General features: G+C 37.5%; 1 protein-coding gene across 3 annotated transcripts in view; it reads right to left on the bottom strand.

Moving 5' to 3' along the window:
* Positions 1-6819, bottom strand: part of LOC138703255 (uncharacterized) — a 60197-nt gene extending 53378 nt beyond the window's left edge. For 2 of the 3 annotated variants that reach the window (XM_069830989.1, XM_069830992.1), the window contains exons 1-3: positions 5369-5920; positions 4801-5026; positions 1070-1168 (exon numbers count right to left, since the gene is read on the bottom strand). The gene's annotated coding sequence lies outside the window, so the exon portion shown is untranslated. The other variant, XM_069830990.1, reaches the window with a different exon arrangement.
* Positions 6820-27989: the final 21170 nt, after the last annotated feature.

The raw sequence follows: 27989 nt of genomic DNA, 5'->3' as shown, positions 1-27989 counted from the left end.
TGCTTCAGGCACTACGACTTTCTTTTATTGTAATTTTAAGGACAAGTGTTCAAGTTCTGTTACAGCATCGAGTAGAAGTTCTATGTTCAAAACAAAGTTTATGTCACTTAGTTTTGTTTTCATTCCAGAATATTGAGCTTTCTCCCTTCCCGTGCAATTAGGGTATAAGATGCATTATGAAAATGCTTATAAAGAGCAGAGTAATTTTATTATTCCATAAGGCTCTCACAGACTGTGCACTAGACGATAATGTGTTGTTATTAACACTCATCCTATGGTATTTAATCTCATACTTAGTTGTGCAGTTACTAATTCAGCTTTGTTCTTTGGAGACACGCTGTAACGGAACAGTGGCACATTGTTGACATTTTCCATACTTTATCAATCACTGCTATTTCTAATCGATGATTACTAGTATGCCAAACAATCAATTGAAGATGCAAGCTGCACAACAACTGCATGCCTTCCAAGTAAATTATAAACCCAATTTCGTGATGAAAAGTTATTGTCCTCTGGAGACTGTTGAACTGGATTTTGGGCATGCTATCTTAAATTAGTTACACTGGTCACTTATAAGTGATTAGAAGTTTACATTTGGCCTTGGCGGGACTATTTCCTTTGAAGTAGCCTATTCCCAAGTCCATAATCTTTTTCTTGATTTAATATGTGAAGTAATAGTTCATTACAGTTTATGGATGGAAAGAACCATATACAGCTCAGAAAATATTCATGCAGTTCTTTTCATACAGCAAATGTGTTCATCGTATTGACAGTGTCGCTTGTTATGATTATGCCTTATCTACAGTAAATATATCTCCAAAGAGATTAAGAAATAACATTTTCTCCCTTGAAATCTTTAGTAAAATGTTAATAAAGAAGTAAGTTGGGTTCGCTTTGGTTAAGTATACTCGACAACAGCACTAAGCAAGAGAATCTTGTAACAAATATACAATTCCTTATCAACTGTGAAAGTCTCTTAGAGGAAAAACGACGCAAGTGACTTCCCAGTGGTCTTCTCTACGTCTAAGTAAAATACACTCTTATCTATGTACATTGAAGAGTTACTTACACCACCACAACGGATCTTTTGGCGTCTTCTCGGTCTCCCTTCCACCTCTCCATATATTGGGTCGAGTGTGCTTCCTAAGTATGTAGGGCCATCAGATTCCTATGTAAAGAAAAAAAAAAATAGTAATAGTTTACGCTTGAAAGATATAACTCTACTACACATTTCATTTCTTTTATTAAGCTGTAGTGGCCTATTTAGTATAACTGAGTGCTATTACATCAATATAGGCTTATGTCCAACTTTACTGCTCACAATGGGAGCTCCTCACTGAAATGGTTTCTTCTGGTAAATAACTGACTGGAAAGATATTAATAATTTCACATCTACAACATTTTCAAGACAGAAAAATTCTGATAATGACAATCTAGATATTATAATAACTAGTTTGTACACATGTACAGTATATGGGACAGAAGGGGAGCGGAAAAACTGGGACCCATGATGCCCTCGCGGCTGCTAGTGGAGTTACATTCATCCAGGTAGCCAGCAGTCCGCTGGTGGAGTGAAGGCTGCTTCCCAGCAGATTACTTTATCATTGTTATCATACATTATTGATATGAAATTATATAAATATGTGGAAAAGATACTTTTTAATTGGAGAAAATTACTAGCATTAATCTATATTTTCCAATTCAGCATTCCAATATACATAAATTATGCAAACCTATTATTCTTGCTTCCAACCAATACAACCCAAAATTTGTTGCTTGGTATAATTTGTCTATGTAACATATTTACATTAATAAATTGATTGAATGCATGTAGAGTATTAGTTGGGAGACTGGAGGGAAAAAGACCTTTGGGGAGGCTGCGATGTAGATGGGAGGATAATATTAAAATGGATTTGAGGGAGGTGGGATATGATGATAGAGACTGGATTAACCTTGCACAGAATAGGGACCGATGGCGGGCTTATGTGAGGGGCGGCAGTGAACCTCCAGGTTCCTTAAAAGCCATATGTAAAATATTTGTAAAAATTGATTGAATATCTGTTTCTTAAATACATTAAAATATATTCTTACATATCGTTGGTATTCGTGTAAAATGTCATATGTTAAAAAATTCAAAGTATTTTTTCCCTTCTGGACATGCATTATTTTCCTGCTCACATATAATTGCAAAACATCACAAGATGTGTTTTTATGATAATATTTTAAGTTACAAAGTTGAGCTGAAACCAACAAAAATATTACATTTTTTCCCTTTCCTGAAAACTTGGCAATTTTAACATACTAGGCTACATTTTGTACGAACACCAACGATATAAATCGTAGTGCAGATTTTTCATTGCAATTTATAAAATTTATGAAAAGGTATATACCAATACACAAGTTGTCAAACTTTGTAGGCAGAGTTACAATATGTCTGCATTATGAAAAGTCACTGAAAAAAAAAAAAAAAAAAAAAAAAAAAAACTCGGAAGACTGGGAGTGGGGCGAGTTTTAGGAGCAAAAATCTTTTTTGAAACAACAAAAATTAATCACGTACATGTCTGATCATCCACCTCGGAAAAGGAGAAAACATTGTGATCCAAAAGGTCTTTCCTAACAAAAAGGAATTTCGAAGAAAATTAAAATGGACAAATATTTAACATATAATGCACACTACTTTTTCCAGAATGGTGGATGATGATTATAATGGCAATGATGACGTTGATGATGTAGATGACAATGATGAATATGATGGATGATGATAATGATGAGATTGTTTTAGAGGTGGAAAAGTGGACATAGTTCACGAATTTACAATTTATATCTTGAATATGACAACACTGAGATACTTGGATCATATGTGGAGACTAAGAGAATGGCTAAAAATAGAAACGACTGGAGAATGCTGGGTTTGCAGTGAAAATCTGCCCATGGGCAGATCACTATGAGAAATGAAATCTTAACCATACAACAATTATAGCACATGACAAAGAAATGTGACACAACTGAAAAAAAAAAAAAAAAGCGATTTTGAGTTAATGCTGTAGAAAGATGTAGAAGATTGTGGCATACAACTGGAGAAAATGACATATTTCTACTTCCAATATTTACCAATAAAGAACATTATTGTATCACTTTTCTGTTTGGCATGATTTGTGCCCCGCAACTATGGAAAAGTGACATTTCTAAGTTTATTAGAGAGTGATGGTAATTCTTGTGGTGAATAATGACACTTTAAATTATGACGTTCTTTTCTGTGGAGGTGAGCAGCTTTTTGCGTTCTTAATAGTCATAAGTAAAAAAATTGCCCTTTTTAATTGTACAGATTATATATATTATATCCCTCTGTTCTTAGTGTTATTTTTTGTTATGACATTTTTCTGTAATTAGAAGTCGTCACAAATGTAGGCCTACACTTTTAACCAAGGAAAATAGAATGGAAGGCAGTGGTCAACAGACCCCTTCACACTGCTCGTGACATCATCTGCCTTGAACATGCCTCGTACTATGAAAAGCAATACACCGAATATATTTATAGCACTCATAAAAAGACCATTGTGATCCAAAACAATTTTTCAGTTATTATGGGCTCTTTAGACATTGTTAAAACACTTATGTGAGGCTATGAAAATAATACAGAATGATTATCTAAGAAGAATATTGGGTGGTACTGGTATTAATAAAAATGAAGACCTTACTTCGCTCATCTTCCTCATGAGCAAAACGAGCTTGCTCTTTCTGTGAGGAAGCTCTGAAATGTCGTATTAATAAAAACTATCGGAGCTTGCTCTTACGTGCCAGAGCTTGCTCACAGTTTGCTTCATTTCACGTGGGAGTTCGTAACAGTATAACAGTAAAGTCGTCAGTCGAGGTCAGTCTAGCCATAACAAGTGAACTGCCACGTGTATTTCGATCGAAACAATTAGTGATTGAGCTATGAGTGACACAGAGGAAGATATTGAGGAAAAGGGGAAATACTTGTCCATGGACATCATTAAGAATTTTTCAGTTATATTTCAGAAGTCAATGTTACCGGAATCATGGCAAAAGAAATCCGCCGCATTTGCAGATATTAGAGAGAAGTATGAAAAAGAGTTTGGGTGCCAATAAACATGGCACAATTAACTTAATTTAAAGTGTCCAATATGAAAACCAGACTTAAAAAAGATAGGAAACAAGCCCATAAAGATGAATGACTGGTAAACGAAGTTGTACGAAAAAATGGAGGGGGAAATCAATTGTTATAATAGGGTAGAAGGTAAACAAAACCACTATTTCAATTTAGAATACCTTAATGATATCAATATTAACTAATAAAAAATATGACAATTTTCACATTCCTTTTCAGTTACTATTTCCATTTAGAACTTTCATACATTTTTCTGTTTACTTGTAATATAGTGTACGGGAGTCTTACTATTAGACTTAAGGGTACTTGTACGTGAGTGGCCATAGGTAATACAGCAAATTTATCAAAGTTCTCATTCCTCCCACATCAAAAGTTTTAGCTAAATCAAAATGAAATTTACACGCTATTTTGAGGATGTCTATGGACGTATTTTGAGCTCAGAAAAATTCGACTAATGTATCATACTGTCTGTTCTAGGGCTGTTTAAAAATATAGGTACACTGAAAATTTATTTTTTTTACATGCAAAGGTTTTGGTGTCCCGCGCCGTGGCGTCGCGGTCTAAGGCATCTTGCCTAGGACTCGCATTACGGAATGCGCGCTGGTTCGAGTCCTCATGGGGGAAGAAATTTTCTCACGAAATTTCGGCCAGTGTATGGGACCGGTACCCACCCAGCATCGTGATGCACTTGGGGAGCTACACTAGGTAGCGAAATCTGGTTGCGAATACCAGCTATAATGGCTGGGGGGGATCATCGTGCTAACCACACGATACCTCCATTCTGGTTGGATGATCGTCCACCTCTGCTTCAGCATGTGGGTGTGAGGACAGCAGCCGGCTGGTCGGTCTAGGCCCTTCATGGGCTGTAGCGCCATGGATTATTAAAGATTTTGGTGCCTAGAACACAAAATTTATAAAATTTAGAAGCTTGTCCTTTTTACTGCATGCTCTAGACAACCATGCGTTCAGCCTTTCATTTTGCAAATATCTGTGAATTATAAACTTATTTTGTGGGAACTTAAAATTGTCATTTATTTATATAAAGTTTACAATAAAAAAAAATGAAATTTTGAGAACTGGACCATAATAATAGTCTACTTTGATCAAAACAAACATATAAACCAGTGTTGAAAATTTGAGTTCTCTAGCTCAAATAGTTTTTGAGATACATGCACCTTTCTAGGGAAAAAATTAGTTTACGGAAAATTCAAAGTAAAGATGAATCTCGATTTTTCTGACCTGAGCTACACTTAATGCATTCCTGGCCCATATTCATCTTGTGTTTCCAATTCCTGATCATCCCTCCTTTTTTGGGCCCTTCCTTGGTGGAGCCCATCACTGCTTTTTCGCCATCGCTGACCCTTCTTCGATCAATAGTGACTAGTCCCCTTTCCATGTTCACACCACAAGACACACCTAACAGTTCTAGAACTTTGCATCTGAACACAACTCCTTCATTAAGGCATACGACAGCATCCAGAACCCCTATTTTAAGTGTAAGTAGACCTACTAAAACAGTTTTTAGTATTCTCTCCCAGATACAATGATTGAAACTTTCATTACAGTTTTGTGTTCTTCCATGCAAATGGGATAGACACCGACGCACTTTAACTGCCAACACAGAAAACAAAAAATCGCACTCAATCGCTTTCACCTTCATCTTGACGGGATAATAAAAGCCTAAACTAACCTAATCTAAGTGCGTCGGTGTCTATTCCAAAATCGGCGGAAGTCGCTCAACGCTCGTTTAACCCCCAAGTTACAACCAGGACAGTATTTTGATAGACACTCCAAGTCAATTACCTTGCCAGTGTTTACAGATGTGGCGGTGACCACACCACTGAGTGAGGTGTGTCCTCTTTTTGTCAAGAAGCATCCAATGAAACATTTAGGCCTATATTATTACAGTCACCATCATTGATTTCCACAGATTCTTGAACAGCGCTTTCCATGCTCTCATTACCAACTTCTAACAAGCTTTCAAGGTTTTATTGTACCTGTCAAACCGTGGGAGTGGTGGGAAGTCCATGACAGCACAGAAGGTTTGTGCAGCTTTGTGACCCTTTCCGATGCATCTCATAGCATAAGCTAATCTCACATTTGTGTTGTAGATTCTCTTCCTGGTTAGCCCTGATGAATAACCTGATTCATTCATCCTACAGGAATTGCATTTGACGATTAATTTTGATGCAATTCCCTTCCTTCCATTTGTGACCTCAACCAACTCAAGACTTTCCATTTTCTCCGCACTCCTTGCACTTTGCACTTTTGTTTATAAGTTTAGTCAAAGCTGGCAACTCAAACACTACACAACCACTTACATAAACACTATCACTACCATTATTTACACTGTCATTCAGATAATCTAAGGGTTTATCATCTAAATATTTCAGTTTCTTCTTGGATGCACATGGTCGAATCGCCATAAGCACATTTTTAGTTGAATTATTTCAAGTTGCAGGCTCACTACCTTTCATTTTCTTTGTAAACCGGTTTCCATTGAATTTACGACCACCTACACCGAATCTGGAAGACATACCCATGCTCAATGCAAAAAAAATAAACTCTGAAAAATAACTCAAAATTCACACTGCAAATTCACAACAAACTGTTTACAAGTTATTCAGACAAATTTTGCCGCGGCGCAAAACTGTAAAGGAAATAGCCTTCTGCTCTATAATCCATGCAGCCAGCACTCTCACAGGTTAGGCAACACGAAAAGACACGGGATGAAAACTATAAAAACACGAAACTTAAAGAAGAAATCTGGAGACAAATATCAGATTATCTGAAAATAAATAGGGCTATATTTTATTTTCATGGGATTTAATAGTATTAATTAAACATTTGAAATAATGTATCTATATGTCTCAACAGTTTACATAATTTTAAGCCCGGTTCAGACGGTGCGTATTTCTGTGATGGATTCCAAGGTGGCTACGCGGATGGGTCGCCTGCGTGGTCACTCACCGTTAACAATGCGCTCTGGTGGCTCCGTGGATGGCTAGCTTGCTGGATTTCGAGGGTAGGTTCCTTGCTATTTTTCCTGCGTGCTTCTGTGCTGGTTCAGTGTTACCAAAATAGTTGTTCTCCAACTAAATCTTTATTTTTTTTATGTATTTCTTAGTTTCTAAGGATAGAATAATCAAATATAGAACTTTAGTTGTTTTAATCTTCTTGTTTAATTGCTTTGTTGCAACATTTACTATTGTTAATGTAGAATTTTAGTTGTTTTCCACTTATGGTTAGTTTCTTATTTATCATGAGTGTTATCTAGACTGTTCTGGGACATTGACGAGACGATAAAAGTCACCCTCGGCTCTCTTTTTGCGCATGCGCCATCGGTGTAGTATTTCCGCTTCCGGTGTGATGCTGGGCCTCGTTGTAAGCATAAAAATTGTTTTATTCACCGCATTCTAGATTCACCTTCGTTACGATCATATATTAATTTACATTTCGGTGATACAAGTTACGTAATTATAATAATAGTGCATTGCTAGATTTCACAATTATTACTCCAGCTCCTGTTATCCAAGTCAAACGTTATTTTCGTATAATTGTATTCCAGAATATTTCCTCATAAGTCTTGATAGGCTATATGTATTAAGAGTTAATTTTTGGTGGTAGTATTGATATTAAACTTGGCTAACACAATATTCCATCTACAACTTCAGAGGGGCGGCAAGAACTAGCGCTGAGGTAGTTCTGGATATTTCAACTGTAAACCAACTTACGAATCTCGTGATATGCAAATAAATATCACCAAACGTAGGTGCCAACTTCAGAGGGGCTGCAAGACACTTTGTGTCCAAATTTATAAAACCAGGGGCAACACATCCAGTAAAATTAAGAGTGATCTCAACCTTGTTAACAATTGGAAGAGATATTCCTATGTAAATAAAGCGGCGAAACTAGCGCTGAAATAGTTCTGGTGATTTCGGAAGTGAAAATTGTTGAATTTATAAGGGTTTCTTTTTATGTAGATACAGTTGATCGTATATGCATCATAGACAAATATATGCATGGCGTAACAAAACCCTAAACTAACCAAATCTAACCTGTCACAGATTCGTATATGCAATATGTATATAAGCGGGGAACTACTTCAGCACTAGTTTAGCCAAAAATTGAATTAATTTGTTTGAAAGATGAAGTAGGTTATAGGCCAAAGATTATTATTTGAACTCTATAGAGAGTAGTGGTTTGGTTCGACTGGAACATCTCGGAAAAAAGAAGATATATATATATATATATATATATATATATATATATATAATTATTATTATTATTATTACCGGTATAGACCTATATTCATTATTATTTATTATTCCACAGTTGAGTAACAAAATGGACAAGGAACCATCCAAAAGAACAAATCGGGACACCATTAGAACAATAGCATTTTAAATATCATGGTAAATTAGGAAACATACCACTAACTTTATGAGTTCCTGTAGGCCCTAAATGTTTTTATCCATCTAAACCACTGATAGAGGAGGTCAGCTGTCGAACATGTTAGTAAAGCAATTCACAATGCCGCTATGGTTCCTGAATTTGAGATCGGTGAATCTTCACACATGCAACAGAGTGACTCCACTTCTCTATCCATGATCCACATTTTTGTAGTTCAGTTCAAATCTATGAACTATTGGGATCGAACAGTAATGGTCCTAAGACTTACCAAGCGGAAATAACACAGAGCTAACAGTTAATTAACAGTGTATGGTAATTATGTAGTAATAATCGGCCAGGCCTCCATATTCCCGCAATAGAGGTCCAGGGCACCTTCGTTATCATATGTATTTTCTTTTATTAAATTTCGTTTGTATATGTATGATTAACTTGTCATCCAGTATCCACTTTGCGCCCTGGATCTCTGTTGTAGTAAGATGATGGCCTGGCCGATACGACCTGTCGATGGTTTGTTTCTACACAATTATTAAAATATATGTATATACTTGGTAATGTATCTATCCTGGATCTCTATTACGGGAAGATGGCCTGGCTGGTGATTACTACTTAATTACCCAAAATTTAAAACTAACCATTATCAACACTCGTTTTTAGGTTGATTTTTTTTTGTTATGATCGTCGTCGTAGGTGTGTGTTCGTTAATTGATTAGCAACGGCTATATAACTACTGATAATGGATAAATGCTTAATAAAGAAAATTGTCCCCATTGAAAGTGCAGTGAACGGGAATACAATGATAAATTGGGTTATATTAATGACAGTGAAACTAATGGCTCATCGTCGGGTGGCGATCAAAACCTTGTAATTCCAAAACTGGAAATTTTACAAGAGAAAGATATAATATTACTGATACGATATCATGTTCACTGCTCTATTTTATGTACATGTCTTAAATGTCTGTTTAAATTCGACTGCTTACTAAATATGGTACTGCAATGTTTGCATACCACAGGCATTATTACAGAAGTTTGAAAACTAATCCATCAATCTCGAATGAAAGTAAAAGAAATCCAGTTCACAATTACTGCGGTAAATAAAACATTTTTATGCTTACAACGGGGCTCAGCGTCACACCGGAAGCGGAATTTCTTCACCGATAGCGCATGCGCAATAAAGGGAGCCGAGGGTGACTTCTATTGTAAGCATAAAAATTGTTTTATTCACCGCATTCTAGATTCACCTTCGTTACGATCATATATTAATTTACATTTCGGTGATACAAGTTACGTAATTATAATAATAGTGCATTGCTAGATTTCACAATTATTACTCCAGCTCCTGTTATCCAAGTCAAACGTTATTTTCGTATAATTGTATTCCAGAATATTTCCTCATAAGTCTTGATAGGCTATATGTATTAAGAGTTAATTTTTGGTGGTAGTATTGATATTAAACTTGGCTAACACAATATTCCATCTACAACTTCAGAGGGGCGGCAAGAACTAGCGCTGAGGTAGTTCTGGATATTTCAACTGTAAACCAACTTACGAATCTCGTGATATGCAAATAAATATCACCAAACGTAGGTGCCAACTTCAGAGGGGCTGCAAGACACTTTGTGTCCAAATTTATAAAACCAGGGGCAACACATCCAGTAAAATTAAGAGTGATCTCAACCTTGTTAACAATTGGAAGAGATATTCCTATGTAAATAAAGCGGCGAAACTAGCGCTGAAATAGTTCTGGTGATTTCGGAAGTGAAAATTGTTGAATTTATAAGGGTTTCTTTTTATGTAGATACAGTTGATCGTATATGCATCATAGACAAATATATGCATGGCGTAACAAAACCCTAAACTAACCAAATCTAACCTGTCACAGATTCGTATATGCAATATGTATATAAGCGGGGAACTACTTCAGCACTAGTTTAGCCAAAAATTGAATTAATTTGTTTGAAAGATGAAGTAGGTTATAGGCCAAAGATTATTATTTGAACTCTATAGAGAGTAGTGGTTTGGTTCGACTGGAACATCTCGGAAAAAAGAAGATATATATATATATATATATATATATATATATATATATAATTATTATTATTATTATTACCGGTATAGACCTATATTCATTATTATTTATTATTCCACAGTTGAGTAACAAAATGGACAAGGAACCATCCAAAAGAACAAATCGGGACACCATTAGAACAATAGCATTTTAAATATCATGGTAAATTAGGAAACATACCACTAACTTTATGAGTTCCTGTAGGCCCTAAATGTTTTTATCCATCTAAACCACTGATAGAGGAGGTCAGCTGTCGAACATGTTAGTAAAGCAATTCACAATGCCGCTATGGTTCCTGAATTTGAGATCGGTGAATCTTCACACATGCAACAGAGTGACTCCACTTCTCTATCCATGATCCACATTTTTGTAGTTCAGTTCAAATCTATGAACTATTGGGATCGAACAGTAATGGTCCTAAGACTTACCAAGCGGAAATAACACAGAGCTAACAGTTAATTAACAGTGTATGGTAATTATGTAGTAATAATCGGCCAGGCCTCCATATTCCCGCAATAGAGGTCCAGGGCACCTTCGTTATCATATGTATTTTCTTTTATTAAATTTCGTTTGTATATGTATGATTAACTTGTCATCCAGTATCCACTTTGCGCCCTGGATCTCTGTTGTAGTAAGATGATGGCCTGGCCGATACGACCTGTCGATGGTTTGTTTCTACACAATTATTAAAATATATGTATATACTTGGTAATGTATCTATCCTGGATCTCTATTACGGGAAGATGGCCTGGCTGGTGATTACTACTTAATTACCCAAAATTTAAAACTAACCATTATCAACACTCGTTTTTAGGTTGATTTTTTTTTGTTATGATCGTCGTCGTAGGTGTGTGTTCGTTAATTGATTAGCAACGGCTATATAACTACTGATAATGGATAAATGCTTAATAAAGAAAATTGTCCCCATTGAAAGTGCAGTGAACGGGAATACAATGATAAATTGGGTTATATTAATGACAGTGAAACTAATGGCTCATCGTCGGGTGGCGATCAAAACCTTGTAATTCCAAAACTGGAAATTTTACAAGAGAAAGATATAATATTACTGATACGATATCATGTTCACTGCTCTATTTTATGTACATGTCTTAAATGTCTGTTTAAATTCGACTGCTTACTAAATATGGTACTGCAATGTTTGCATACCACAGGCATTATTACAGAAGTTTGAAAACTAATCCATCAATCTCGAATGAAAGTAAAAGAAATCCAGTTCACAATTACTGCGGTAAATAAAACATTTTTATGCTTACAACGGGGCTCAGCGTCACACCGGAAGCGGAATTTCTTCACCGATAGCGCATGCGCAATAAAGGGAGCCGAGGGTGACTTCTATCGTCTCGTGGGTGCCGTGGCACCCAGCACACCCACGGACGAGACGATAAAAGTCACCCTCGGCTCCCTTTATTATGCATGCGCTATCGGTGAAGAAATTCCGCTTCCGGTGTGATGCTGAGCCCCGTTGTAAGCATAAAAATGTTTTATTTACCGCAATCCAGATATTCAGTGTGTTCCATTAATTACATTACATCCTCAACATCTTATTTTGCACTTATTTAATGCTAACGTATTATTGTTTTTATCATGATTTATCTTAAATGAATAATGTCTCCATGTATCGTCTCTTATTTTCTCAAAGAAAATTTCTGTAAATATTCCTCATAATTTATATATTATTTTCTGTTAATGTATTGTGCTCTATTTTTGCCCTGTAAATATCTTACATTTGTAACATTGCATCTTATAGTCGTTATTTATTATCCTTATATTTTGCCATAACCTAAATCAGTGGTTTTCAAATATGGTGTGTGATGAACCCTTTGAAGCTTACATTTCATTTTGGTGGACCTCCAGTGTTTTCTGTAATAATCTGGTAATCATTTTGTACTCATTAAACATTTGCATAATGTAGTGAATTAACTACCCTTAATAAGTTGGTAGCTATATTAAATATCAGTTTTAAGTTTTGAATATAATATACAAATACAAGGTTATTTTATGTTTTAGCATATCTTTACTGTCAAAAATGAAACCATACGGTTTCCAGTGGGATGTTTCTTTTGCTGTTAAAATTAACATTACAAAGACTGGGACTTTCAAACTACCTAGTACGACCAGCACCGGTCATTTTGACATGCACGTTTTATCCTAAATTTCTGTCTCATTAGCAGCTTTCATTTGAAATATCGTCTTATTACAGACTTAGTGGGTATAATTAAAGAGTTGCGAGTTAATAATTCCAGAACAAAATTTGAGACCACAATACACTCTTCTTCTAAGAAGAAATTGTTATGTGTAGATGAAGAAAATTTGTTTTATTAACTGTGTATAAGTACTAGCATATTAATTCTGCCATTTCTCGAATACAATTCTGTTCTTAACATCATGTTCACTCAATTTTACATTAAATATTTTTGACATATATATTTTGTGTTTTCTGAATTTATCTATAGTCTATTGATTATTATAATCACATCTTGCACACACACATGTACATGATTCTACACTTTGCACACACATACATGATTCTTTCAGAATTTGTTATACTTTGCGCAGACATGTGATGTCTTATTTCTGCTGTGACACCCTCCAATCTGACAGGTCTTTCTCTCCGGTTTCCTGGACACTGCTGGAATATATAATCTCGCGAGATATAATTAAAATCACCAGTCTCATTTTCATCTTCGTCACAAACACTAACTGGATATTCCCTTTCCTAATCTATTTCTGACAGTGTTTCTAAATAATGCAGAATTCTTCATCACTCATAATCTTTCATAACAGAAGTTCATCGCTCAAACCCTTTCGTGCCATGTTTGCAAAATAACTACAGTACATGGCAAATAGAAATCTTGAGATAGACTAATGAAATACTTCACACAGTTGCCAAAAGAATTGCCGCTGTTATCCAGAATAAATTGACTATATTGTAATGTCATAGGAAAGCGGTTATAAACTCCCTATTGTCGTTCTTATGTTTGAGTATCAACCAGTCTACATAAAGAGAATATTTTCGGTAATATGAAAGACTTGCCACATACATTCAGTAAGCTTGTCACATGGGGACAATGTAGGCCTATTGAGTTCATTATTAGGAGGCGTAAGACGATCATAAAACAGCAATATTTGTAGTTTGCTGCTGCATGAAAATAAGACAGTGCAGACCAGTAAAAATGACCTATGTTCGTCCTTCTAGGTAACTGTACTTTTATCCCCATAAATAATGATAGGGACTTGACATTTTCAGAGGATCTAAAAAGAGTAAATTCAATAAATGTCCTGAAGGACTAGCTTGTTGAGCAAATACACAGAGGAGGTACAAATAAATTAAATATCGAAATGAGTCAAATGATCGGTTGGTTCTTCTAGTGTTAAACAAGTTTTTTATACTTATAAAATTATTAGTGGAATGGTTGAAGTCGCTTTGCGAAGTCTGGCTGAATTGTAGGTACTCTAAAGCTGCAGTTTGTTTACGGCGATCATTGCTTGGAGTTGCTGGCTGTTAAAATGAATGCGCACTGTTTCTTTACAGCGATGATTGTTGGACGCGGTGCAGAACGCTGGAGGTTGCTTCTGAAGCAAATTCAGGACGCATATCACTCCATACATGTTCAATAATCGATTTTTAGAGAAGGCCATGTAGAAATATTTAATCGAGTTAAAGTAGCAAAACAAATGAGAATTGACAGCGATTTACACTGATAAAGAAACCACTTCCTGACAATCATCGCCAGCATTTATAATCGCCGGCGATGTGCGTCCGGTGATGATCACCATAAACAAACCGTAGCTTAAGTTGCAAATCTACCTTAAGAATATGTTTACTTCTATACTCGTATTTGTTCTTCAAGAAGACCAGAGCAGAAAATGTACTCTCACTGAAATATACTGATGCAAATGGCATTAAGTGTAGTACTGCAATCCAGAAAACATTGAGATATACTGGTGAGTCATGCAACCAAGATTGCAACAGAGATGTTTTAGGAAACACAATTTTTAACCACGATATCAGTAGATAATTCTAATAATTTTAAGAGACCCTTTTCTTTGGTCAAACTATTAATTGTTTGTCATCGGGAATGAATTTTTCATACAATTGTCTTTATTTGATAATATTTCCGTAATTTTAATCTCAATCAATGAAGATACTTTTATGCTTTCAAACATATTGGACGAAAGTCACAGAGTGGAACATTAACCGAATTCTCGATTGATAACTCAGCAAGACCAGTTTAATTTCTTTATTGTTGCTTTAGTCTTATCCTGAATGCTGAACACAGTTGGATCCTAGAGATTAAAATAAAGAAAAATAATAATAATATCGGATATGTAAGCAAGAGTTTCAAGCCAAGGGAAGTCCTTGGACAAACTCATTCCTGTTAAAATCTCAGAAGTGTGAGATAAAAAATATTTCAGCCAGCTGATATGTCACAGAATGTGATGAAGTTAAATTTAGTTAAAATAACGTTTGAAAACATACATTGGTTCCACACAACCAGGTGGGCAACCACTTGCTTAGGTAATTTGTCAACTATGAATGCCATAAATTGTGTATTAAGTTATACTTCAATATTGTATAGCATTGTTACATGTTTTAATAATTTTTGTCCTGTAAACATCTTACAGATTATTGTAATACAGTTTCTTGATGGTTTCTTGTCCATTGTGTTACTCAACTGTGGAATAATAAATAATAATGAATATAGGTCTATGCCGGTAATAATAAAAAAAATATATATTTTCTTTTTTCCGAGATGTTCCAGTCGAACCAAACCACTACTCTCTATAGAGTTCAAATAATAATCTTTGGCCTATATCATCTTTCAAACAAATTAATTCAATTTTTAGCTAAACTAGTGCTGAAGTAGTTCCCCGCTTATATACATGTTGCATATACGAATCTGTGACAGGTTAGATTTGGTTAGTTTAGGCTTTTGTTATGCCATGCATATATTTGTCTATGATGCATATACGATCAACTGTATCTACATAAGAAGAATCCGTTATAAATTCAACAATTTTCACTTCCGAAATCACCAGAATTACCTCAGCGCTAGTTTCGCCGCTTTATTAACATAGGAATATCTCTTCGAATTGTTAACAAGGTTGAGATCACTCTTAATTTTACTGGATGTGATGCCCCTGGTTTTATAAATTTGCACACAAAGTGTCTTGCAGCCCCTCTGAAGTTGACACCTACGTTTGGTGATATTTATTTGCATATCACGACATTCATAAGTTGGTTTACAGTTGAAATATCCAGAACTACCTCAGCGCTAGTTCTTGCCGCCCCTCTGAAGTTGTAGATGGAATATTGTGTTGGCCAAGTTTAATATCAATACTACCACCAGAAATTAACTCTTAATACATATAGCCTATCAAGACTTATGAGGAAATATTCTGGAATACAATTATACGAAAATAAGGTTTGACTTGGATAACAGGAGCTGGAGTAATAATTGCGAAATCTACCAATGCACTATTATTATAATTACGTAACTTGTATCACCGAAATGTAAATAATATACGATTGCAGTGTTGCCAGCTCCAAATCGAAAATTTCCTCGATGAAACAGGCAAAATTTCCCCAAATTTCCTCAACATGTCTGCAAACTCTGGATTTGTGCAGGAAATGCCGGATAAAGAAAAAAATAGATGATTTGATAAGACGTAAAAGTGCTGTTTTGTTCATTATAATACCTGTAAAACTTCCACATTACCCCAATATTGCTTTATAATATATTTTGCCCCAATATTGCTTTATAATATATTTAAGCTTTAAATTGTGACTAACGAGTGCAAAGTAATGTTTAATTCTAAAATTAATCTGAATGAAACGGACATTCACTTTTATTTAGCATTTTTATGGTTAAGTGTTTTTGGAATTATACTGGGAATGTAGAAGCACAATACAAATTGAAGAGAGCAACTGCATTCTAAACTTTCATGTTACTTTATTCGTTAAAGTATAACGGAAATACAGATTCTATCATAATACTGATTTATTTGAAACACATTATGTGAGTGAAGTTTGTTTCTTCTATAGCAAAACAAAAGAGTGATTAGCTGTTGGTAACAGTAGGTTTGAAAAGGGCAACAGATTTTTGTAAGCAATGAGCTGAAGATTATAATTAAATAAATAAATAAATAAGAAAGATTGATTGGTATTGGTGAAGTAGCAATAATTTGAAATTTAAACTTTCTTTCGCGTACATGTTCTAATTTGTCAATAACTATCATTCTGATCGGCCAGTACAAACGAATCTTATCACTTCGGAATATGTATAAGACTTTCTTGTGTTAAAAGTTGTGTAATCAAGATGTAGAATTTTATCAGTTGGATAGACAGAAGATGAGCTGTGGAGAGACGGAAGACAAATACAAATCTCATGAATAACATAATATTTTATTGAAAATCGACTTGAGAGATGTGTATTTATAACACACGTGTATCAAAGAAAGAAAATATAAAGCGTTCAATTTTTTATTGTACATTTCTTCTGTGGATTTAATTGAAAGCCAAAAATTCCTCAAAAGTCTAGTATTTTCTTCAAATCCTCAAAATTTCCCTCTTCTTTACAGAAGCTCCCTAATTTGAGGAAATTTCCTCAAATCTGGCAACACTGTATGATTGTGACGAAGGTGAATCTAGCATGCGGTGAATAAAACAATTTTTATGCTTACAACGGGGCCCAGCATCACACCAGAAGCGGAAATACTACACCGATGGCGCATGCGCAAAAAGAGAGCCGAGGGTGACTTCTATCGTCTCGTCACCCACGGCACTCGTTCACACGGAACGAGCTGCCTTGCATGCTGGATCCAAAGAGTTTGAAATATTACAAACTCTTTGGCTGGATCCCAGTTTGGAAGTTGGAGATGCTGGCGCGGTACGATTTGTAAACATCAAATATGGAAGCTGTATGTGAAGCTGTACGAAGAAGACGTTTATCAGCCTTTGCTGTTTTGCTAGCTTTGAACGCTGAGGAGACGGATCAAATTAAAAAGATTAGAATATGGAGCCGAAAATGGTTACTGCGTAGAAATACGGGCCAAGATGTCTTAACAATGCTGTTTGTATAGCATATAAACATGTTTCTTCTCTGTACGCCTCAATTAAAGTTCTGACTTGATCTTTGGTCCAACTGTAGGAATTCATAATCAAAATTTTCGACTTGCTCTCTTAAGGGGAGAGGATAGTATTTTTCAAAACTTTTTTCCTATTTGGTGTAAATTATTAATTTTTTGTATGTAGAGAGCTCATAGCTGTGGCAACTCAACCAAATAAAAATATTTTAAAAAAATTATTTGGGGGCCCAAATTTGAAAAAAAAAATACCCAATGCAGGATTATATCTAAACCGTTTTTAAAGATAGATTCAAACAGTTTTTGCAATGTATTTGCAAAAGTATGTTCTACAAACTGTCTGTAACAGAATTTTGATATTAGTCCCTACGTTTGTAAAATAAACAATTAAAATTTAATAACAATTTTCTGATTTCCTTTCTTGCAAACAAACGCACGTATTTTTAAAATGAAATCAATTAACAAAATTCTGTTACAGAGAAAAGTTTCCTAATAGTCTAAAGAATGTGTGTTCTAAATATCATGCATGTATCTTTAATAGTTCAGAAATTATATTCATTTTGTCTGGCAATGTAGCAAAAAAAAAATGAAGTTACTGGAAAACAATAAAAGCGGGAGTGTGATTTAAAAATCCATAGCGCAGGAAGCTTAAAAATGACGTCTCAACATCCGATAAGGGCACAAATACCCACAAAATGTTATGCAATGTATTCCACACATATCAAAGGATATTTTAAAGAAAAAACAATTTTTTGAAAATTTAATTTACCGGAAAAACAATAAAAGTGGGAGAGTGATTTAAAAATCCATAATGCAGGAAGTTTAAAAATGGCAATGCACACATATCAGAAAGTATTTTAAAGAATATATATATATTTTTTTTAATTTAGTAATTTTTCATCAAAAATACCATCCTCTCCCTTTAAAATAGTAGCGTCTGCAACCTTCCCGAGGTTGATCCACACTGTTGTTTTCTCGCTCCCAAGGTCCCAGAACAGTCTAGATAACACTCATGATAAATAAGAAACTAACCATAAGTGGAAAACAACTAAAATTCTACATTAACAATAGTAAATGTTGCAACAAAGCAATTAAACAAGAAGATTAAAACAACTAAAGTTCTACATTTGATTATTCTATCCTTGGAAACTAAAAAATACATAAAAAAAAGATTTAGTTGGAGAATAACTATTTTGGTAACACTGAACCAGCACAGAAGCACGCAGGAAAAATAGCAAGGAACCTACCCTCGAAATCCAGCAAGCTAGCCATCCACGGAGCCACCAGAGCGCATTATTAACGGTGAGTGACCACGCAGGCAACCAATCCGCGCAGCCACCTTGGAATCCATCACAGAAACACGCACCGTCTGAACCGGGCTTTATCATGAAGAGCAAAAAACGGAGATCTATTCAACCTGAAATAATGCCAAATAGAAACCAGTGTCCAAAACTCGCTCTTATTTTGGTAAGATATAATGTGATTTTCAGTTATTTCTGGTTTTAATTTTAGGCCTGCTTCTTTTCTTTAACAAAATATGTTCATGCACGGCCGACTTGATGCTCGCTTCGCTTCTCTTTATACTGGTTATTTGTCTATGCTGGTGACAGACCATAGACAAATAACGTGTCACCACAGTCTACTATATACAGTCGCGAAGCTTGAGGTGTTTTTTTTGCAAATCTCGTAATAAAGCGCTCCAAGCGGTTAGCAACTAGAAACAATAGACTGTCCATGGTCGACTTTGGACTGTGTCGTATTTGTATCGAGTGATAGCTCGTTGCGTATTTCACATTGATGCTTGTGAAATGTTCGTTATTGGTTGTAATGACAATGTTAATAGCTAAAATATAATAATTGAAATAATAATATGGGACAAGGAGGAGACGTTTGTAGTGCTATAAATTGTAGCAACAGTAAGAGAAAGAGGCCAGAGTTATCCTTTTTCCGATTTCCGAAAGATTCAGAAAGGTTCCTGGGTTTCCACAAGAATGCTGTGCAGAAACAAAACTCTTAATTTTGAAGTTCTTTGTGACTGTTAGAATACATTATATCCTTAAATTTCACAATGTAATGATTCAGTCTAACCGAAAGGACATTAGATTCCGGTTAAATTTCTGTCACTTAGGCTGCTAAATTTCCAGAGAAATAACGGTTAGGTCTATTTTTTTTTTCAGAGGATATATTTTTAATTGTAGCTAGTAATTTTGTTATTATTTTTATGTGTTATTTTACTAAAGACGTAGAAAAATTAAGTTTGTTTTAATGAAATTTATTGATCACGTTTTATTTTCAATTCTGGTGGGATTATTATTGCTTAGGCCTACCTTTTTTTTTTTTTCAAAGGATATGTTTTTAATTATAGCTGTTAATTTTGTTGTTATTTTTATTTGTTGCTTTACTAGAGACGTAGAAAAAGTCTGTTACAATTAAATTTATTGATCACGTTTTATTTCCATTTCTGGTGTGATTATTATTGCTTAACCTCATCCCACTTTGTTAACTACGTAAGCCTACACTAAAAGTACCGGTACACGTAAGTTACTCCATTAATTCATATTTACATTATTATTATTGTTGTAAAGGACAATGCAAATTAATATTTATTGGTTTCATAGTTAATTATCGCTATAATCTTGAATGAATGAAGCCATTATAGTAAATTTCAGTTCGTTTTGCAAAAACAAAAATTATATTAACTTATTTCTTGCAGGTATCTTCGAGTTTATGGTGGAATTTAATATACTTCATTAAAATAATAAATTAACTTTATGCATTTAATATTTCAATAATGGAAGGAAGATGTTACTTTTTCCAAAAGAACACGACAACGAAAGTGTAACATATTTTGTCGTCTGCTAGGAGAGAGATCTGCGATGATGAGGCGATATTAGCGATCCTAGTGGTGGGCAACTACCCATGTTTGCATTTTTACTACATATTGAGCTTCGCGACTGTATATAGTAGACTGTGGTGTCACCACCGTCACCGTCGCGATCAGGAGCTAAATCCTGTTTCCAGAACAAAATAATCGCGCTGAGGCACGGCCCAGTGGTTGAAAGTAACATTTTAGTAATCTTTGGTTTCGAATCACCTTGAATTATATTATTTAGGAAGTCGTGATAGCTTCTGCTGTGAAATTTTGTTACCCCTTCCATTGTATTATATGAAATAGAAACGAAAATGAGTGGCTAGAAAATGAATTTGGCTACTATTAGACGTAGTGGAGAAATTTAATGCAGATGTGAGAAAAGTAAAAAGAAATATATTAACAAATGACAGACGAATTATTCATATTTCATATATATATATATATATATATATATATATATATATATATATATATATATATATATATATATATATAGAGAGAGAGAGAGAGAGAGAGCAATAAAAGGCTGCTGAAAGATGTTTCATTTCAATAAATAATGGATTACTAACTGGAACTGGTATCTTTTTCAGATTTTCAATTTCAGTCTCCATTACGACGCTATCGTTGAGGTTAAGGTTGATTTTAAAAATGTTTTATTACAAAATAATATAAATTTTTGGCATGATATAAATTTTATAGATTATAAAATCTATTTTCAAAATAATATAAATAGTAATGATATAAATTGTATCAGTTTACATTGTAAAGCATATAACATTTTTAACAAATAAATTCTCATATCAAGCTGCAAGAAACAACAAAAAAAAAAGGGAAAGAAACAATGAACAAACATCAAAAGAAAGTATGAACTTTAGGTGTTGTCCAGGAGGGAAACAAACATATACGTATGTACATAGAGAAAATTCTTTCCTCTATGGTAATTCAGCTGTTGACCAGGCGGAATGAAGTGGGTCACCACCAAAGAGTTTGAAGTATTACAAACTCTTTGGTCACCACCAACGAGTTAGAAAGAGGTTCCAACTCGTTGGTCACCACATTTTCGGTAATCGCGATCGGGCATGATCGCGATAAGTGCTAATCGCGATTACTACTGTAGTCTGTCACCAGTATTACCCTGTTGTTCCAATTTAACAGTAATCACGTGTGGAAGTTTGTTGCTAGTGTGTATAAAAGGAGTGTAGATTTCGAAAATAGTATATGTACAATACGTAAATATGCTAGCACACTGAATAAACAGCAGTAGCGATATAAATCGCGATTATATTTAGGAAGTAAACTTTGAACTCTGTGCTAGTAGAATTCTATCGCTATCCATCTTATGGGAATCTAGTATTCGGTGGACCGAAAGAAAACTGTATATATGCAACGGTGCGGAGGTGTGAGTGAGTGAAACCGTATTAGTGTTAGTGGCTGTTGAGAAACTGTGTACGTGTTGGTGACGAACTATATACCTGTCGAAAAAAAAAGAGATACCTCATGAGTGTGTAACAAAGTTTATTAAGTCCTGATTAATAATCACTACATATGTAATGTATAACAATACAACTGTTACACAGAAGCGTCATAGTTTCGTCATTACTTTATTACGAAAGATAATAGGATAAGTGAAATTCTCTATTTCATCCGATAGTGTGCGCTAGTATGCCGCGCTAAGTATCGATACTGAAACTGGGCCTGATCGATTACCACGCTGTATTTTGTTCAAAGGGTACAGCTACAGCAATATTATTCTGTGCTCTTTGTTTCGTTCTTCTGTTGTTACAAGGCAATCATCATCATAAAATATACTTCTGAAAGTATACGAACGCTAAACACTAGACTAAAGCAAAATGTCCTTTATGTGTGTGTTTGTTTGTACGGGGGGGGGCAAACGAAGACGAAGTCCGCGTGTAGACTTACAGAGAGCTTAATTAAGCGTAAAATTCCCAGAAGGTGGGGATGAAATGAATGAGTGAGCGTAAGGGTGGCTTTCTCAGCTCCGGAGATACTATACAGACGGAACCAGGCAAGTCTCTTAACGGTCACCAGAAAACACAGACCGCTCCCCCAAACAATAGCATTACTCCACCCAGATAGCCCTCAAAATACATCATCATCCCACTGATATTACACTAGAAAGGACAAAGCGAAGTATTTCGAAGAAACCTGCTCCTGTTCTGTATTTAGCCAGTCACAAATCCCACTTGAAACCTTCAGGATTTTAACTCTGATCTCCTGCACAGAAAATTCATGTCATGGCCGCCTTTATGTGCTCTTACAACGAGCCGCCTCTGAACAAAATTGAATCCGATACAGTTTTGAGATTGATACGAACTTGAAATTAAACAGAGGTCTCGGTATGAAGTGTTGTTAGCATCCAGACGCAGAATCATCAGTCACAATGTGTGACTAAATAGAGAAAAATGCCTCTCACGTCCGGCGAAATGTCAAACTCGCTAAGGAATTGCGCAACATACTCCGCAAGCGTTGGGTTGTCTATTCAGAAGGCTAAACGAGGTATTGTACTCTTCAATATTCGTTGGCGTGCTTCTTATAATACAGTAACTATCCCATTCGTAACATGTAAATGTAACTGTAAATTAAAATTAGGCCTATTATGACATTGTGTAAAATTAATTTTAATGAAAACAAGAGAAGCGGTTTCAAAATCTGAAATTTCCAATTTCGGTTATTTTGAGATTGTCGTACGCCAGTCTCCGTGGTCGTTCCTCTCCGACGTGTTGTCGAGGTGGGGAGGGGAAACGGGAGTGACGTGACAAGATGGCTGTCGCTTGTGGGTGGGGTGATAATAGGGAACTGTGGTGAAGTTTAAAGGAAAGACTGTTTTAAAGTAACATTTGTTTATTACAGAAATAGCTAACAAAGAAAGTATAACTGTGGTTCCCTCCTAGTCCTGTGGTAGGGGTAACGGGAGAGTCGTGATAGAAATTGATAGTTTAGAAATTCGTCCTGAGGCTTCGATGCGAGGAGAGTTATGAGGGGTGATAGTAAAGTACGACTTGAATGAGAGGGAGGTAGGGGTAACGGGAGTGCCTGGGGAAAATCGGCTTGCTTCCATGTGTGCTGTGGGGTGGGCAGGATAACGAGAGAGATGGAATCGGGGTGATGGTTGATTCTCTAGGTCGAAGGATCAAACACAGCGTACTGTGCGACTTATCGACGTTCGAGAACACACCCCTTTGGATTCGGAGGATCAACACAGCGTACTATGCGACTTACCGACACTGGGAGGGGTATGGTGACCTCTAGCGTTCGGAGGATCAACACAGCGTACTATGCGACTTACCGACACTAGAGGGGGGGATTCTGAAGAGATGGTTGTGTTTAATTGAACAAGCGGAGAGTCGAAGTCAGGGTGGTGAGAGATAAGGGTGATCAGGGGAGAGAAGTGTGTGGGTTGGAGGTGCTGATGAGGCCTGTGGCGAGACGAGAAGAAAATAAGTACGTAAGAAGTGAAGAAGATTCGGCTGGTGTAGGAAAGAATACAGGAGACAGGGGCGCGGCTGGCTTCCTGTTCCTGGGGTGGTGGCCGTGTGTAGACACGTCCGAACAAAAGGCAAGTCTCTGCGCCTAAGCGAGAGGAGTGAGCACTGGACGAGGGCAGCTGCTAGCTAACCCCCGTCTGACCAGTCCCCCGCTCTCGAATCGAAAAATCGAAGGAGAATTGGGAGGAAAATTTAAAAGGTACGCAAAACGCGTCCTTGCAAGGGGTTGGGGGCTGTACAAAACTAAATATGTGAGCTCCAAGCCTGTTGGCCACTAGTCTCACTCCGGGTTACGCTGCTCCTCTGAAGGAGCTCTAGAAAATTTTGAAGGGGAAGCCGAAATTGGACGTAACCTCTTAGGTACCACATACGCGAGGGGGGCTGAGATTGATCAAGTGATCACGGAACGGGGCGAGCAGGAGTTGGCTGGTGTTTGCCGTTAGGATGGCAAGACGCCGTCATCTGTTGTTCGATGACAAAGCATGTGAAGGCCGTCGGAAGAAGCGCCGTGAATTCTAATCTGCAATTTGAGAGGTCCCTGTCCTTTCAATTTGCGACTTATTGAGTGACCTCGTATATTTAATAGACTATTTATATTATCTGAACTAGGGCATACATCGTTTATAATAAGGGTGGAATATATATGGGGAAGGGCATATAGGTCCGTGGCCCTTTTCTTATAGGGCTCATCCCGACATTTGACTTACGCCTGAGGAAAACCACGGAATACCTTAGGCGAGATGAGTTGTCTCATGTATAAGAGACTAGCCAATTTGGCTATTATGTAGGAGGTGATTGTTGTCATGAGCCGTGTTGAATAGTCTCAATTTTGAGACAAGCCATTTGGCTATATGATGGCTCGATTACGAAGAGGGGGGAGTGATGTAATTAGTTAATTAATTTAAAGTAATTAGGGAGATTAACGGGGATATGAGTGCAGGTCCGTGGCCATTTCTTTTAGGGCTCATCCCGACATTTGTCTTAGCGCCTTAGGAAAACCACGGAAAAACCTAGGCAGGATGAGTTGTCTCAATATCAGAGACTAGCAGTTGGCTCTTAGGTTGAATGACTCTATGAATCGATGGATATATACTAGCCAATTTGCTCTCTATGATAGTTCCATCGATCAACAAAAGTAGATATTGTTAGGGAGGGATTTTGTTTAGCCCAGTCAAGACAAGGTCATTTTAAAGCGGTTGCACTATCCAAGGAGTCTCATGGAGGTGAGTCGTGGCTACCAAAACCTGGGAGTAACGCCAGCCTCCCTGTCCTCCTGTCTCAATAGTATAGCTAATGGACCTGTCTGGTGTCTACGCCGTAACCTAGGATCATACTGGCCGAGGCCAGATATGAGCGGGTTGGGGTTAGCACGAGCTTCCGCATACAGGTTCCTAGCCAGTCGAGCAATGAACTCGTCTATGGTTGGCAACTCTAGTTCATCATGGAACTTTCTTCTCGAGGCGACTCGGGGGAGATGGGTAATGAGTCGAATCACCTGGTTTTGGACAACTTGGAGTTTACGGAGATGGGACACTGCCGCAAACCCCCATGCGGGTGCGGCATAGGTAATGACAGAGCGAATGAGGGCCTTATACATGGTAAGTCCTACCCTCAGGTTGTCAGGAGTTAAGGCCGCCAGAATGGGATAGTGTCTAACTATCAGCCCGTTGGCCTTACGAAGAAGGGATTGGATGTGTTCCCGGAAGTTGAGATGAGAGTCCATAATGATCCCTAAATATTTAATTTGGTTCATCCACGGCATTTCTCGTCCGAAAAGTGTGGGTGGTGGTGGTATGTCTTCGAGCCTCGCTCTTAGTGAAAAGAGTATGGCCTGACATTTCTCTACATTGATCTTGATTCCCCAGTCGTGGAACCACGGCTGGAGGTGATCTAAGATCGACTGCAATCTACGGGACGCTAATCTATAGGTTTTGCCCATCGCTAAGAGGGCAGTGTCGTCTGCATAGATATACAGATGACTACTTCTGCCGTGGATGTAGCGGAACGGGAGGTCATTAATGAATATATTGAAAAGTATGGGCCCGATAATGGAACCCTGTGGGACTCCTGCGTGAATTTCACGGGGGGTGGAGAATCTAGTGCCTACACGGGTTTTGAATGTACGGCCTCGGAGGTAGTTAGAAATGAGGCGTATCATTCCATCTGGGACTTCCATGCCCAGTAACTTAACGAAGAGTCCCTCATGCCAAACCTTGTCGAATGCTCTCTCGATGTCCAGGTAAGCTGCAGCTACTACACGCTTCGTGCTCATAGCCCAGGTAATGTCCTCCGTCATGCGGAGTGCCTGGAGTGTAGTGGAACGACCAGGGTGGAAACCGAACTGTTCGTTCCTGATTTGGGGCAACACTACTTCAGTGAGGCGTCTATGTATGTCCCGCTCCGCCAGTTTGCTGAGACAACTGAGGAGACTAATAGGCCTATAGCTGCTTGGATTCGTCTTATCCTTTCCGGGCTTTGGAAAGAGAACTACGTGAGCCTCTTTCCAGGGAATGGGATAGTGACCGGAAGCCAAGATGTTATTAATTATCTCTGCTATGCGCTTCATAGCTGACCTTGGGAGATGCTGCAATATAATTCCTTGGTCCCGCTCTCGGCCGCTGGGCCTTCTTATATACCCCTCTCGGAGCTGACGTCACTAAGCTCTTCTTTGTTTGGGGTGCTAGCGTGGGTTCACGTCACAGTGCCTGGGGGTATTTCTACTGCCAACGTTACTCGTCGCCGCGTGATCTTTGCTTTCTCCCTCGTAAGAGGGAAAAACGAGCCAACCTGCTTTCTTAGAGAAAACAGAGACTGTCGTTCGCGCGGGTAGGTTTGAACCATTTAAAGTAGGACGCACGGGCATCGAAAATTGAGGTACACAACAATCGCCCCTCCTGTTTTTGCCCGTGAGGTACTACTAGTAAGTTATCTAATATAACCCTTACAACAAGGCAATTAAATACAATGAACAGAAGTGGAGCATCACAAAACAAAAGAATACACTGAACATGAGAAAATACAATGAATGACTACAATAAATTGAAAGGCTAATGTTGCCTAGTCCGAGAGTCCGTGTCTCTTAATCTATGGGGGTCTCGGCCCCAATCTGTGCTTATCATATTTGGTCTGCGTGTTTGGATCATGGTTTGTGAACACCGATCGCGTGTCAACAATCTTGTTTCGTTTGCCTTGCGGCACCACTACACTCGCATCAATAGCTCGTTCGGTTTGATCACACATCGCGAGCGCGCACACGGCGATCTGATCAGGTTGGCCACTGCGTTTTCTTCTTTGGGGAGGCAACACCGGCAATGGTGCTGCAGCGTCGTTCCTACCAGCCTCCGGCGTCGTCTGGGATGGTGTTTCCGCAGGTCGGTCTGGACTAGGCGGGGAAGATTCCGCCTCCTTGCAGATGATCACAGCGCGCCAACATCCTGGACCGCTGAGCTCGTTGGTCGTCCCTGTGGTCTCGGGAGACCGGATGTTCCGAGGGAAGTCGGTGTTGCTTGTGACCTCAGAATATGGGCCATCTGATGTCGGTTTGCCGCCTCGGAGTTGATCCGGCACCCCTTCTGTAGCAGTAGGAGCAGTAACTTTGTGCCTGGTGTCAGCGACGTCTCGGGCAACTGTCTGGGACCCGCCAGGGTCTCCCTTTTCAAGTGGGTCCTCCACCTGTGGTACCTCCTCAGAGCAACAGCTCCCCTCAGCTGCAGTGGGGGCGTGGCTGTCGCTCGTCACCCCTCTCTCCAACATGTGGAGCTCAAGTGGCCTAGGAACTGAAGGAACCTCCTTGCATCCGCTCCGTGAGGGAGGGCCACTGACATGGCCGGAGAGATGCTGGTACCGTTTCTCCTTAGCGGGATCTCCTGCTAAAGGCTTGACAGGGGGCAGTGTT

This window comes from Periplaneta americana, chromosome 7 (genome assembly GCF_040183065.1).
Source record: "Periplaneta americana isolate PAMFEO1 chromosome 7, P.americana_PAMFEO1_priV1, whole genome shotgun sequence".
In the NCBI taxonomy this organism is placed as follows: domain Eukaryota; kingdom Metazoa; phylum Arthropoda; class Insecta; order Blattodea; family Blattidae; genus Periplaneta; species Periplaneta americana.
Note: the sequence above shows the minus strand (reverse complement) of the source record. Positions and strands in the feature narration are given on the sequence as shown.